This window comes from Triticum urartu, chromosome 5 (assembly GCF_003073215.2).
Source record: "Triticum urartu cultivar G1812 chromosome 5, Tu2.1, whole genome shotgun sequence".
Classification (NCBI taxonomy): Eukaryota; Viridiplantae; Streptophyta; class Magnoliopsida; order Poales; family Poaceae; genus Triticum; species Triticum urartu.
The window spans coordinates 111,517,514-111,529,943 of NC_053026.1; positions in this window are offsets into that span (position 1 = coordinate 111,517,514).

Sequence of the window (12,430 nt, forward strand, 5' to 3'; positions counted from 1 at the left end):
TTGGTGAAAGATCATATGTTCAGATACATTATGCATATTAATACCCCTCCGATTATGAACATGAATATGCTTTGTGAGTAGTTATGTTTGTTCCTGAGGACATGGGAGAAGTCTTGCTATAAGTAGTCATTAAAATTTGGTATTCCTTCGGTATTTTGATGAGATGTATGTTCTCATCCCTCTAGTGGTGTCATGTGAACGTCGACTACATGAAACTTCACCATTGTTTGGGCCTTGAGGGAGGCATTGGAAAGTAATAAGTAGATGATGGGTTGCTAGAGTGACAGAAGCTTAAACCCTAGTTTATGCGTTGCTTCGTAAGGGGCTAATTTGGATCCATATGTTTCATGCTATGGTTAGGTTTAACTTAATACTTCTGTTGTAGTTGCAGATGCTTGCAATGGGGGTTAATCATAAGTGGGATGCTTGTCCAAGTAAGGACAGTACCCAAGCACCAGTCCACCCACATATCAAATTATCAAAGTACCGAACGTGAATCATATGAACGTGATGAAAACTAGCTTGACGATAATTCCCATGTGTCCTCGGGAGCGTTTACCTTCATATAGGAGTTTGTCCAGGCTTGTCCTTTGCTACAAAAAGGATTGGGCCACCTTGCTGCACCTTATTTACTTGCATTACTTGTTACTCGTTACAAATTACCTTATCACAAAACTATCAGTTACCGATAATTTCAGTGCTTGCAGAGAACACCTTACTGAAAACTACTTATCATTTCCTTCTGCTCCTCGTTCGGTTCGACACTCTTACTTATCGAAAAGGCTACGATAGATCCCCTACACTTGTGGGTCATCAATATTCATGCCAAAATAAAGAAAATTACATTGAAAGTTATGTTAGTGTAACGCCCTAGATGCGGCTATATCTCCCACGTGTCGAGGCACGACTTAGAGGCATAATCGCATGGTGGTTTAGTCGCAAGTGATCTTCACACAATCCCATGTACTGAATAAGAATGGGATAAAGATTGGGCTTACAATCACCACTTCACACAAATGACAAGTTAAACATACATCATCCAGAATATAATTAAGGTCCGACTATGGAACCAAAATAAAAGAAGACAACCCCAAATGCTAGATCCCCGATCGTCCCAACTAGGCTCCACTACTGATCAACAGGAAACGAGACAAAACAATGATCAAGATCTTCATCGAGCTCCCACTTGAGCTGGGTTGCATCACCTGCACTGGTATCATCGGCACCTGCAACTGTTTGGAAGTAACCGTGAGTCACCAGGACTCAGCAATCTCACACCCGCGAGATCAAGACTATTTAAGCTTATGGGTAGGAGAAGGTAGTGAGGTGGAGTTGCAGCAAGCACTAAGCATATATGGAGGCTGACATACGCAAATAAGAGCGAGAAGAGAAGCAACACAACGGTCATGAAGCTAGAAGTGATCAAGAAGTGATCCTGAAACTACTTATCTTCAAGCATAACACAAGAACCGTGTTCACTTCTCGGACTTCGCCAAACAGAGACCATCACGGCTACACATGCGGTTGATGCATTTTAATTAGGTTGAGTGTCAAGTTCTCTATGACCGGACATTAACAAATTCCCATCTGCCACATAACCGCGGGCACGACTCTCGAAAGTTTAGAGAAGCACTGGCCCGGGCGGGTTAAAATAAAGATGACCCTCGGGAGTGCGAATCCCAAGGGAAAAGTATAGGTGGTGGTGAGGCAAATGGTAAAACCAAGGTTGGGCCTTGCTGGAGGAGTTTTATTCAAAGCGAACTGTCAAGGGGTTCCCATAACACCGAACTACATAAGGAACACAAAATCAAGGAACATAACACCAGTATGACGGAAACTAGGGCGGCAAGAGTGGAACAAAATGCCAGGCATAAGGCCGAGCCTTCCGCCCTTTACCAAGTATATAGATGCATTAATTAAAATAAGAGAGATTGTGGTATCCCAACAAATCCATGTTCCAACATGGAACAAACTTCAACTTCACCTGCAACTAACAATGCTATAAGAGGGGCTGAGCAAAGCGGTAACATGGCCAAACAATGGTTTGCTAGGAAGGTGGGTTAGAGGCTTATCATGGCAATATAGGAGGCATGATATAACAAGTGGTAGGTAGAGCGACATAGCGGTAGAGCAGACAACTAGCAAGCAAAGATAGAAGTGATTTCGAGGGTATGGTCATCTTGCCTGAGATCCTGCAAGGAAGAAGAACGAGTCCATGAAGAAGACAAGCGGACGTAGTCGAACAAATCCTCACAACTCCGGAGCGAAACCGAAGCTAACGAGAGAAGCAACCCGGAAAGAAGCAAGCAACATAGTAAACCAGCAAGCATAAACATGGCATGATGCACAAACAAGTACGATGCATGTCCGGTTTAAAAGCATGGCAAAGCAAAGTGCCCAAACAACGCTACAAGTTAAGTGGAGCTCAATATGCAATGAGTTGGATATTGACGGAACACCACATCAAATATTTAGTTCTCTCTCGTTTATGTACCCAACAATATTAAATGTGGTTAAACATGGCAAGAGGTGAAGGATAATAAAACTACCTATCTAGGCAAGTTTAAATGAGGCCGAAACAACAAGCAACAAGTCCGGAAAAAAATCCTCATATGCATATTATGAATTTGGTGCTGTTCTGCCCTAAACCATATTTTAGAGTTTTTAAACATGCAAAATGAGTGCACCAAGTTAAACTAGGCATTTTTCTACCCCAAATACATATAAAGTTTATTAAATTTTGAGCTACGACTATTTAGTTATGAAATAAAACATTTTAGCATGGCCATATTGCAAATTATGTGCAAACATCATTTTAAACATTTTAAACATGCATGAAAGTTGGATATTATGAAACTAGACAAAATTCTAAGCATTTTTCATATACAATTTATTTTAATCCGATGTATGGTTTGAGAGTTATGATATGCATGAACTTGGAGGATTTGTCTGCAAAAACTGGCCTTCTCTGGAAAATAGACAAAATCGCTGGAACAGGAAAAAAACATGCGCGCCGAATCTGCTCGGCTAGAGTGCATAGGAGGCTGGAGGGAGGGGCTGCTCACCCAGCGGCCAGATCTGGCTGGGCCGAACGAGGAGGAGGCCCGTGGGTGAGGCATAGGTGAGCTGGGCAGGCCGGATGGGCTGGATGTGGCTAAGGCCTACGTGCGTGGAAGAGGCCCACCCGCTCAGCTGGGTTGGTGACTCAGTCAACAAGCACGCGCTCATCTCCTCGAAGTAGGACGACGACGGCGGCCTAGCGCGGGTCCGGCGAGGTCCAGGGCGCGGGTCAGCCGGAGACAAGGTCGAGGACGGATGGATCCAACCCCTAGGCACCGGATCCGGCTAGAGTTGGACAAGGGCGGCGTCGAGGAAGGCCATGGCGGCGACGGTTCCCTCCTGTGATGAGCTGAGGCGAGGCAGCGGCGAACGCGGCCTCTGGCGAGGTTCAGGTGGCGGGGAAAGGTCGGGGATGCGAGGCGGCGGCTCCTCCGGCGACCGGCCGGCGGGGTCGACGCTCCGGCGAAAGGGCTGGACGGAGGCGGCAGCGCGGCACTCCCGTTCCCATCGGGGTCGAGCGGGGGAAGCAGCGTGGCGATGCAGATCGGGCGGAATGGCGCTCGGGACCCGGATGGGCTCAGGGCGGGCTCCAGATGGGCCCTGAGGGCCGCAGCGAAGTGGGGCGCTGGAGAGGCGACATGGAGGGCTGCGAGTGGCTGTGGGAAGCGGGGAGGTGACGTGGCAGCTCTCAATTGGTCAGGGTGATGCCTCAGGTGGCGGCGCAGCCTCTGGGCCGGCGACAAGTGGCGGTGGCGGGGTGGTTGACGCTGAAATCAAGGAGGGAGCAGGCTGGCGGCTGCGGGGATCCCAAGGGGAAGGCTAGAAGGTAGGTGGAGGCTAGGGGATGCCCAAATTTAGAATGGGAGGTGTATATATAGGGTAGGAGCTAGGGTTTGGGGGGTTTAGGGATTTCGGAGCCCTCTGATCGTGATCCGACGGTTCCAGTAGAAGGCGGTGTCGGAGTTATTGGCGACGGGTATCCTAAAGACGGCAAGGCGATATTTCAAGACATCGGGGCTAGCAAAGCCCCTCAGTCCGACTGCCTGGACGCTCCTGCCGGCTCCCCGTCCGACTACTCTGCCCGGCCGGCTGCCAGCTGTTGACTATGTCGACCAGCTGGCTACCAATTGCGCCAACAAGCCTGCTGCCGACTGCAGCCCGATCTGACACCGACAAGACATCCACATCGCGTCATCATCTACAGTGTACATGTCCCCTTGGCACTATTCTATAAAGTGCCCAGGGGACAAGCATGACATCCACCCATGCCTCTAGCTAGCTAGCTACCATGCCACTACCTAGCTTACTTCCTAAGCTACCCACATAGCTTACATATCAAGCTAGCCATGCCTATATAAGCTAGCTCCCTCCATCCATCAGAGGAGGACACTCATGCATGAGCACACAAGCACCACCACGCCCACTCCATTCGGCCACAAGCTAGCCACCCTCTCACTTGTGCTCATATGCATATACGTGGCCAGATGCCTGCGGCACTGACCTCAGATACAGATCCAGGAGCACTTTGTACCAGATATACTTAGACATGTAGAGTAGGGGTATTATCTCTCCGGAGAGCCCCGAACCTGGGTAAACTACCGCGTGCTACTCGCATACCCGCTCCCGGGCCTATCAGCAGCAGTCTTGCCCTCACACTATCCGGTAGCGCTCGGGGGCTCGACTTTGACCCGCCCCCGGAGCGGCCGCACGGGATGGCGCGTCCTCATCGTGGGCCTCGCCGCCTTCGTCATCACCACCGTTGCGACGCCGGCTATCCGTTCGCGTGCGTGCGGCGCGCGGGCCCTCGCTTCGGTCGGCCGCGTCCATCCGCTCGCCGCTCGCTTCGGTCGGCCGCGTCCGTCTTCGCTGCGCTTTGCTCCGACGGAAATGCGGTCGCTCCTCCATACACACTAGCCAGCAAGCTAGTCAATCCTCATACCATGGTCGTACACTTTCTTGACTTGGTCAGATAATGCCATACAATAGTCAGACATACCCCAGATGATACCGTGGTCAGATACCACCCAAACAATCCCCATACAACGGGCATATACATCCCAGATAGTGCACATACACAAGTCAGATATCCCTTGTACAGCACCCAGATAATGTCCATACGTCAACCAGACAATGACGACCTCGCCGTTGCTGCTCTCTTTCTCCAGCGCCTCGCGCGCAACTCTCGCCTGCGGCCGTGCTCTGCTTCACCACCGCGCCGAGCTGCACGCAGCTGTTCGGCCCACCTCGCCTGCACCGTCCCTGCGTGCCAGCAACCCGTTGCCGCGCCCGGCTCCACCATCTAGCCCCGTCCACGTGCGCCGAGTCCTCCACCATCCGGCTCGCGCCCCCATCCTCCGGGTCCCTGCTCCCTCACGCCGTCATCTCCAAGCACTCAGACGCTACCATGCCGCCTGCCCACCGCCTGGCGGCACCAACCACGCCCGTCCGTGTCGCCTCGGGCCGCCGGCTCCGCCCCAAGTGCTCGGAAGCTAGCGCCGCGGCTGCCGTGTGCTCCTCCGCCCGTGCCGGCTGTGGCCCCATCCTGGCCCGGCCATCTGCCGGGTTCGGCCGGCCGCCTCCCATGCCACTCGGCCCTGCTCCAGCCGGCGACCGTGCGCACCGCCGGCTCCCCCACGCCCTTGCGGCCCTCTCCGCCGCTCCCACAACTCATCGCTCCGGCTGCTCCGTCCGCCTCCCGCGCATGCCTACCCCGTTTAGCTTCCGGCCACCTCGCCGCCAGTCGGCTTTGCCCGTGCTTGCCCAGCCGGCTCCGGCCTCCCCATCCGCCTGGTCAAGCTCGCCTCCGCCTCCCGCGCCTGCAGGCCCCGTTCGGCCCGCAGCCTCCTCACCGCCAGTCAGCCTAGCCCGCGCCGTCTCTTGCCCAGTCGGCTCCGGCCTCCCCATCCGCCTGGTCGCGCTCGCGTCCGCCTACGCACCCGCAGGCCTAGGCCGGCCCCGGCCCTGCGCATCCGCCGGCTTGCCACCCTACGGTGGTCGGCTCCCGCATCGACCGCATCCAGCCAACTGCAAAAATGGTCGAGATTCAGAAGAAAGAAAGAAAAGAACAGGCCGACTGCCTGCTAGCCGGCAAGCGAAAAAAGAAAATCACGTCTGGCAGGAAAGAAAGAGTGGCCGGGTGTTTAAACAGAAAGAAGAAGAAAAATAATCCGGCTGCTCGCGTGATCCATCCGGCTGTTAAAAAGAAAGGCGTCCAAGTGCAAGCGAGAAATGAAGCAGAAGAAAAGGTGTCTGTCCGGCTGTACGGGCAGACAAAAAGAAGAAAAGAAAGAACGTTAACTCCAACAAACAAGACAAAGTACTCGCTGGGAGATTCGGCCCGACTGTTCAGTAGTCGGCCCGAATCTCGAGGGCTACACCCAGCGGGTGCACTGACGCGCCCCCGCGAAGAAGAAGACAAAGTAGTTGCCGGAAGATCCGGCCCGACTGCTCAGCAGTCGGCCTGAATCTCAAGGGCTACACCCAGCGGGTGCGTTGGCGCTCCCAGGCAAAGATTACACACAAGAGAAGAGTTTTGTCCGGCGCCCAGCAACCGGTAGAAAAGAAAAAAGAAGAAAATGGGCATTCCAAGATGCCTTGCCACTTGGCCGGTCGAGCCTGACCGGCCGGGACCCCCCTTCGAGCATCCCGTGGCTCGAAGGCTGCACCCAGCGGGTGCACCGGCGCGCTCCGCGAGCGCCGAGCCGCGCCGGCTGTCTTTGGCAAACTCCACCTCAGCTACACGAAAACCAATGTGAGATCCTCACCTGCATATTTTTGCACCACGCAAGCACGAATAACCCCGAGCGATGCTCATGGGACCATCTCCGCATTTTATTACAGTTGCATCATTGTTCGCCCCGGCGCCAGCCAGAGTTGGCCCGGAGGCTGGTCGCTTGGCCTGAGAGTTAGTTCCCGCAGACGGCTTAGTAGCGTGCGCGGTATCAAAGGCCCACTCTCAGTCGCAGACTGCGGAGCGGCTGTCCGGCTAGCAAGAGTGAACGCTGGAGGCCACCCACGCGAAAAACGTCCGGGAAGAAAAACGGTTCGAGCAACCCGGACGTTTCCTTTACAAGTATCTGGTCAGTCGAATCTGCTCCCAGACTCTGAGTACCGTACACTCCACTTTGCGGCCCACTCTCCTCCACAGACCGTAGAGCAGCTGCCTGGAAAGCGAGAGCACAAGCCAAAGAACGGAGGGAACACGAAAAAGATTGAAGGGGGCTCGGACGAAACCGAGTCGGCACCCTCCGCATAAAACTTGCAATGCTAAAAAAGCACACATTTGATATATTTGCGTGGACTAACTTCATCTTTTTCCATGATAATTTCCATGGGGAACCCCCCTGCTCCTCGCTCGGAGGCTCGGAGACTACATTAACCCTTCCAAGGAACCTCCACCCAACTTTCCCAAGTTGCCCGGAGGCTTGGGGGCTACTATCGGAGTTATTGGCGACAGGTAACCCAAAGACAGCAAGGCGATATTTCAAGACATTGGGGCTAGCAAAGCCCCTCAGTCCGACTGCCCGACCGCTCCTACCGGCTCCCCGTCCGACTGCTCTGCCCGGCCGGCTACGGACTGCTGACTGCACCGACCAGCCGGCTGCCGACTGCGCCAACAAGCTGGTTGCCGACTGCAGCCCGACCCGACACCGACAAGACAGCCACATCGCGGCGTCATCTACAGTGTACATGTCCCCTTGGCACTATTCTATAAAGTGCCTAGGGGACAAGCATGACATCCACCCATGCCTCTAGCTAGCTAGCTACCATGCAACTACCTAGCTTACTTCCTAAGCTACCCACATAGCTTACATATCAAGCTAGCCATGCCTTTATAAGCTAGCTCCATCCATCCATCAGACGAAGACACTCACGCATGAGCACACAAGCACCACCATGGCCACTCCATTCGGCCACAAGCTAGCCACCCTCTCACTTGTGCTCATATGCATATACGAGGCCAGATGCCTGCGGCACTGACCTCAGATACAGCTCCAGGAGCACTTTGTACCAAATATACCAGATATACTCAGACATGCAGGACTAGGGGTATTATCTCTCCGGAGAGCCCTGAACCTGGGTAAACTACCGCGTGCTACTCGCATACCCGCTCTCGGGCCTATCAGCAGCAGTCTTGCCCTCACACTAAGCCACCATCTGGCATCTGTCGTGTTGCACCCCCCCTCCCCGTGAGAATACCACGATAGGGGGGGTTAGGTGGGTTGCAGGGCTATGTAGAAGGCATTAGGCTGAGAAGAGAGAAGAGAAATGTCGTCCGGCAATAGTTTCCGGATACCGAAAACGTCCTACGATAGACCAGCTATACTATCACTATAGTTATCCGTTGGGGGCGTCAAACGAACTCCGAATGCGATGAAACTTGGTAGGAGGCCTACCTACAACATAACAACATCGCATGCCAACTTTCATCCCATTCCAAGAACATTTTCCGGCCACTTATAAAATAATATTTTAGAGGTGCCGCGGGCACGTGCAAGTGTGTCTGGGCTCAGGACGGACAACGGAAAGAACTGGGAGATCCGGACGGATGCAAGTTTTGAAAACATGATGATGTAATGCACATGATGACATGGCATGATGCAACATGCAAGTGAATGACAAGGCAACAACAGCGAATAACTGGAAGACATCTGGCACATCGGTCTCGGGGTGTTACAACACTCCACCACTACAAGAGGATCTCGCCCCAACATCTAGGATGGCACTAGGGGAAACGAAAGTGGAAGAGAAGAGGTAAAACTAAGTTGCTTCTTTGACAAATGAGTGAAACCAAAGAACCTTGCGAGGTTGAACAATTTCTAGAAAAGAATACAGCGAAGATGAACGAAGTTGAAAACACTCCGTTATAAAAGAGGAACAAGGAACGATAAAGATCAATTACGACAACACTCTGGTTGAGAATGGAAGGCATAGAATATGAACTTGGCAAAATGAAAGCACTTGGATGAGACTCCGATTATAAGAGGAATGATAGACACAACACTCCGGTTAAAACAAGATAGAGAAGGAATAATAATGATATAATTTGGACAGCACTCCGACTGAAACATGGAAGGAATTAACAAGAAGTTGAAAAGATGGGATGACACTTGGTGAAATCAACAACACACTGCCTCCGGGACTATTGAAAAATGGCACAAGGGGTAAGAAAGATTTCAGAAGGCACTCCGGTTGAGAAGGGAGGCAAAAACTTGATAAGATGAGAGAACTTGAATGGAGGACACGACACTCCATTTGAATGGATAAGCACGAAAAGAAAACGATCCTCACAATTCGAGATGATGAGTGAAGAGAGCAACATCACAAAGCCTCCGGAAGAAAAGAATATAATATAACTCATTGGAATAAAAGAATGTAGAAGAAAATGCCAACTTCTGCCACAAATGAGCTTGGAGAGCACCCTTCCAAGATGGTTATAACAGAATTGTTGGAAAACCAACAACAAAACGAATAAGCTTATAGTGGGCTTATGAAAAAAACTTCTCAAAATTTGAGGTGAAATTCTGCCACTAGCGGAAACAATAGATTGAATTGACATCAACAAGGAGATGAGAAGCTTATTTCACCGGGAGGATAAATGAAGAACTTGGGTCATTTATAAGCACCATAAATAGCAGCAATTCTTAGGAAAAGCTTTAGGTGAAATATAGCCCAAGATAACTCCAATGAAGAGATTGATGGATTGAGAAGAGCTCGTGCTCGAAGAAATTGATGGGTTTAACTATTTCATTCGTGACAACTGTTGAATCATGACACCCGAAGGGAAATTGTCAAGAGTGGCATACCACCACCTCAAAAGACAAGAGAGAAAGAATTGCACTTCGGAATGCAAGATGAAGAATGCTTGAACTCTTCAACACAAAGCATGTGTTGAGCACCATGTTAAATTTTGAGTATAGCTTGGCGGATCTTAATTCCGAGAGAAATCTTAAAGAACAGTTGAAGAATGAAAGGAATCCTTGACGAACCACCATGTTGAGCCTTCGTGAGAACTCCGGTAATAAAAGAACGATCAAAAAGAAGTGAAGGATGAAAAGAATAAGATTGAAGCCTTGCAATGATTAGATGGAGCTTCGTGACGAGATCACCGAGAAAACTTGGGACTCCGGAAAAAAAGATGAACAATTGAAATCGAGAATTTTGATGAACCTCCGGAATAAGGAATTAATCACTTGGATGAAACAATAATAAGAATTACATTATGCGTATCCTTCACCAATTTAAATTGATGACAAAAAACGGATTTGGCGTACTACTTATTCTCGTAGAAAAGATTAAGAGAGATATAGCGCAACTTAGGAAGGTCTTGATGGAATCACTGGTGGGATTTGGAAACAACGAATGAATTAATGTGATAACGAAGGAAGACAAATCTTGAACAAACCACCGTAAGAATTAAAAATGAACGAAGAAAATGAACACATCACCAGGAGGAATTGGAAAATGAATGAAGATACTTGAAGCAATTTCGATACAAGAGAACGAAGAGATCATGAACTGATTAGAAAATACTTGGACGATGCACCGGTAAGATTTGGAGAACGGGAGCTAAAAGCTGGAATGAATAAATCTTCTGAAATGATGGCCTTTGGATGATCAAGAAAAACGAAAACAACTCCTGGAATGCTCCGGATGGGTGAAAGGAATTCTGATACATCCATTTTGCATCATGCTTTTATACCAATAGTTATTGCATTATGGGCTGTTATTACACATTATGTCACAATACTTATGCCCATTCTCTCTTATTTTGCAAGGTTTACATAAAGAGGGAGAATGCCGGCAGCTGGGATTCTGGGCTGGAAAAGGAGCAAATATTAGAGACCAATTTTGCACAGCTCCAAAAGTCCTGAAACTTCACGGAAGATGTTTTCAAAATATATAAAAAATACTGAGAGCAAGAACTTCACCAGGGGGGCCACACCCTGCCCACGAGGGTGGGGGGCGCGCCCTACCCCCTGGGCACGCCCCCTACCTCGTGGGCCCCCTGGTGGCCCTCCGGTGGTCATCTTCTGCTATATGGAGTCTCTCGATGGAAAGAAATAATAAGTCATCTTCTCGGACGAAACTCCGCCGCCACGAGGCGGAACCTTGGCGGAACCAATCTAGGGCTCTGGCGGAGCTGTTCTACCGGGGAAACTTCCCTCCCGGAGGGGGAAATCATCGCCATCGTCATCACCAACGCTCCTCTCATTGGGAGAGGGCAATCTCCATCAACATCTTCATCAGCACCATCTCATCTCAAAACCCTAGTTCATCTCCTGTATCCAATTCTTGTCTCTATGTCCGGGATTGGTGCTAGTAGGTTGCTAGTAGTGTTAATTACTCCTTGTAGTTGATGCTAGTTGGTTTAATTGGTGGAAGATCCTATATGCATATTAATACCCCTCTGATTATGAACATGTTTATTCTTTGTGAGTAGGTACTTTTGTTCCTGAGGACATGGGAGAAGTCTTGCTATTAGTAGTCATGTGAATTTGGTATTCGTTCGATATTTTGATGAGATGTATGTTGTCTCTCCTCTAGTGGTGTTATGTGAACGTCAACTACGTGACACTTCACCATTATTTGGGCCTAGAGGAAGGCATTGTGAAGTAATAAGTAGATGATGGGTTGCTAGAGTGACAGAAGCTTAAACCCTAGTTTATGCGTTGCTTCGTAAGGGGCTGATTTGGATCCATATGTTTCATGCTATGGTTAGGTTTACCTTAATACTTTTGTTGTAGTTGCGGATGCTTGCAATAGAGGTTAATCATAAGTGGGATGCTTGTCCAAGTAAGTGCAGCACCCAAGCACCAGTTCACCCACATACCAAATTATCAAAGTACCGAAGGCGAATCATATGAACGTGATGAAAACTAGTTTGATGATATTCCCATGTGTCCTCGGGAGCACTTTACATCATATAAGAGTATGTCCAGGCTTGTCCTTTGCTACAAAAAGGACCGGGCCACCTTGCTGCACCTTATTTACTTTTGTTACTTGTTGCTCGTTAGAAATTATCTTATCACAAAACTATCTGTTACCACTTATTTCAGTACTTGCAGAGAATACCTTGCTGGAAACCGCTTCTCATTTCCATCTACTCCTCATTTGGTTCGACACTCTTACTTATCGAAAGGACTACGATAGATCCCCTATACTTGTGGGTCATCAAGACTCTTTTCTAGCGTCGTTGCCGGGGAGTGAAGCGCCTTTGGTAGGTGGAATTTGGTAAGGAAAAATTTGTATAGTATGCTGAAATTTACTGTCACTTGTTACCATGGAAAGTAATCCTCTGAGGGGATTGTTCGGGGTATCTTCACGCTGACCAGTAGAGCAAAGAGTTTCTCCTCAACCTACTGAACCT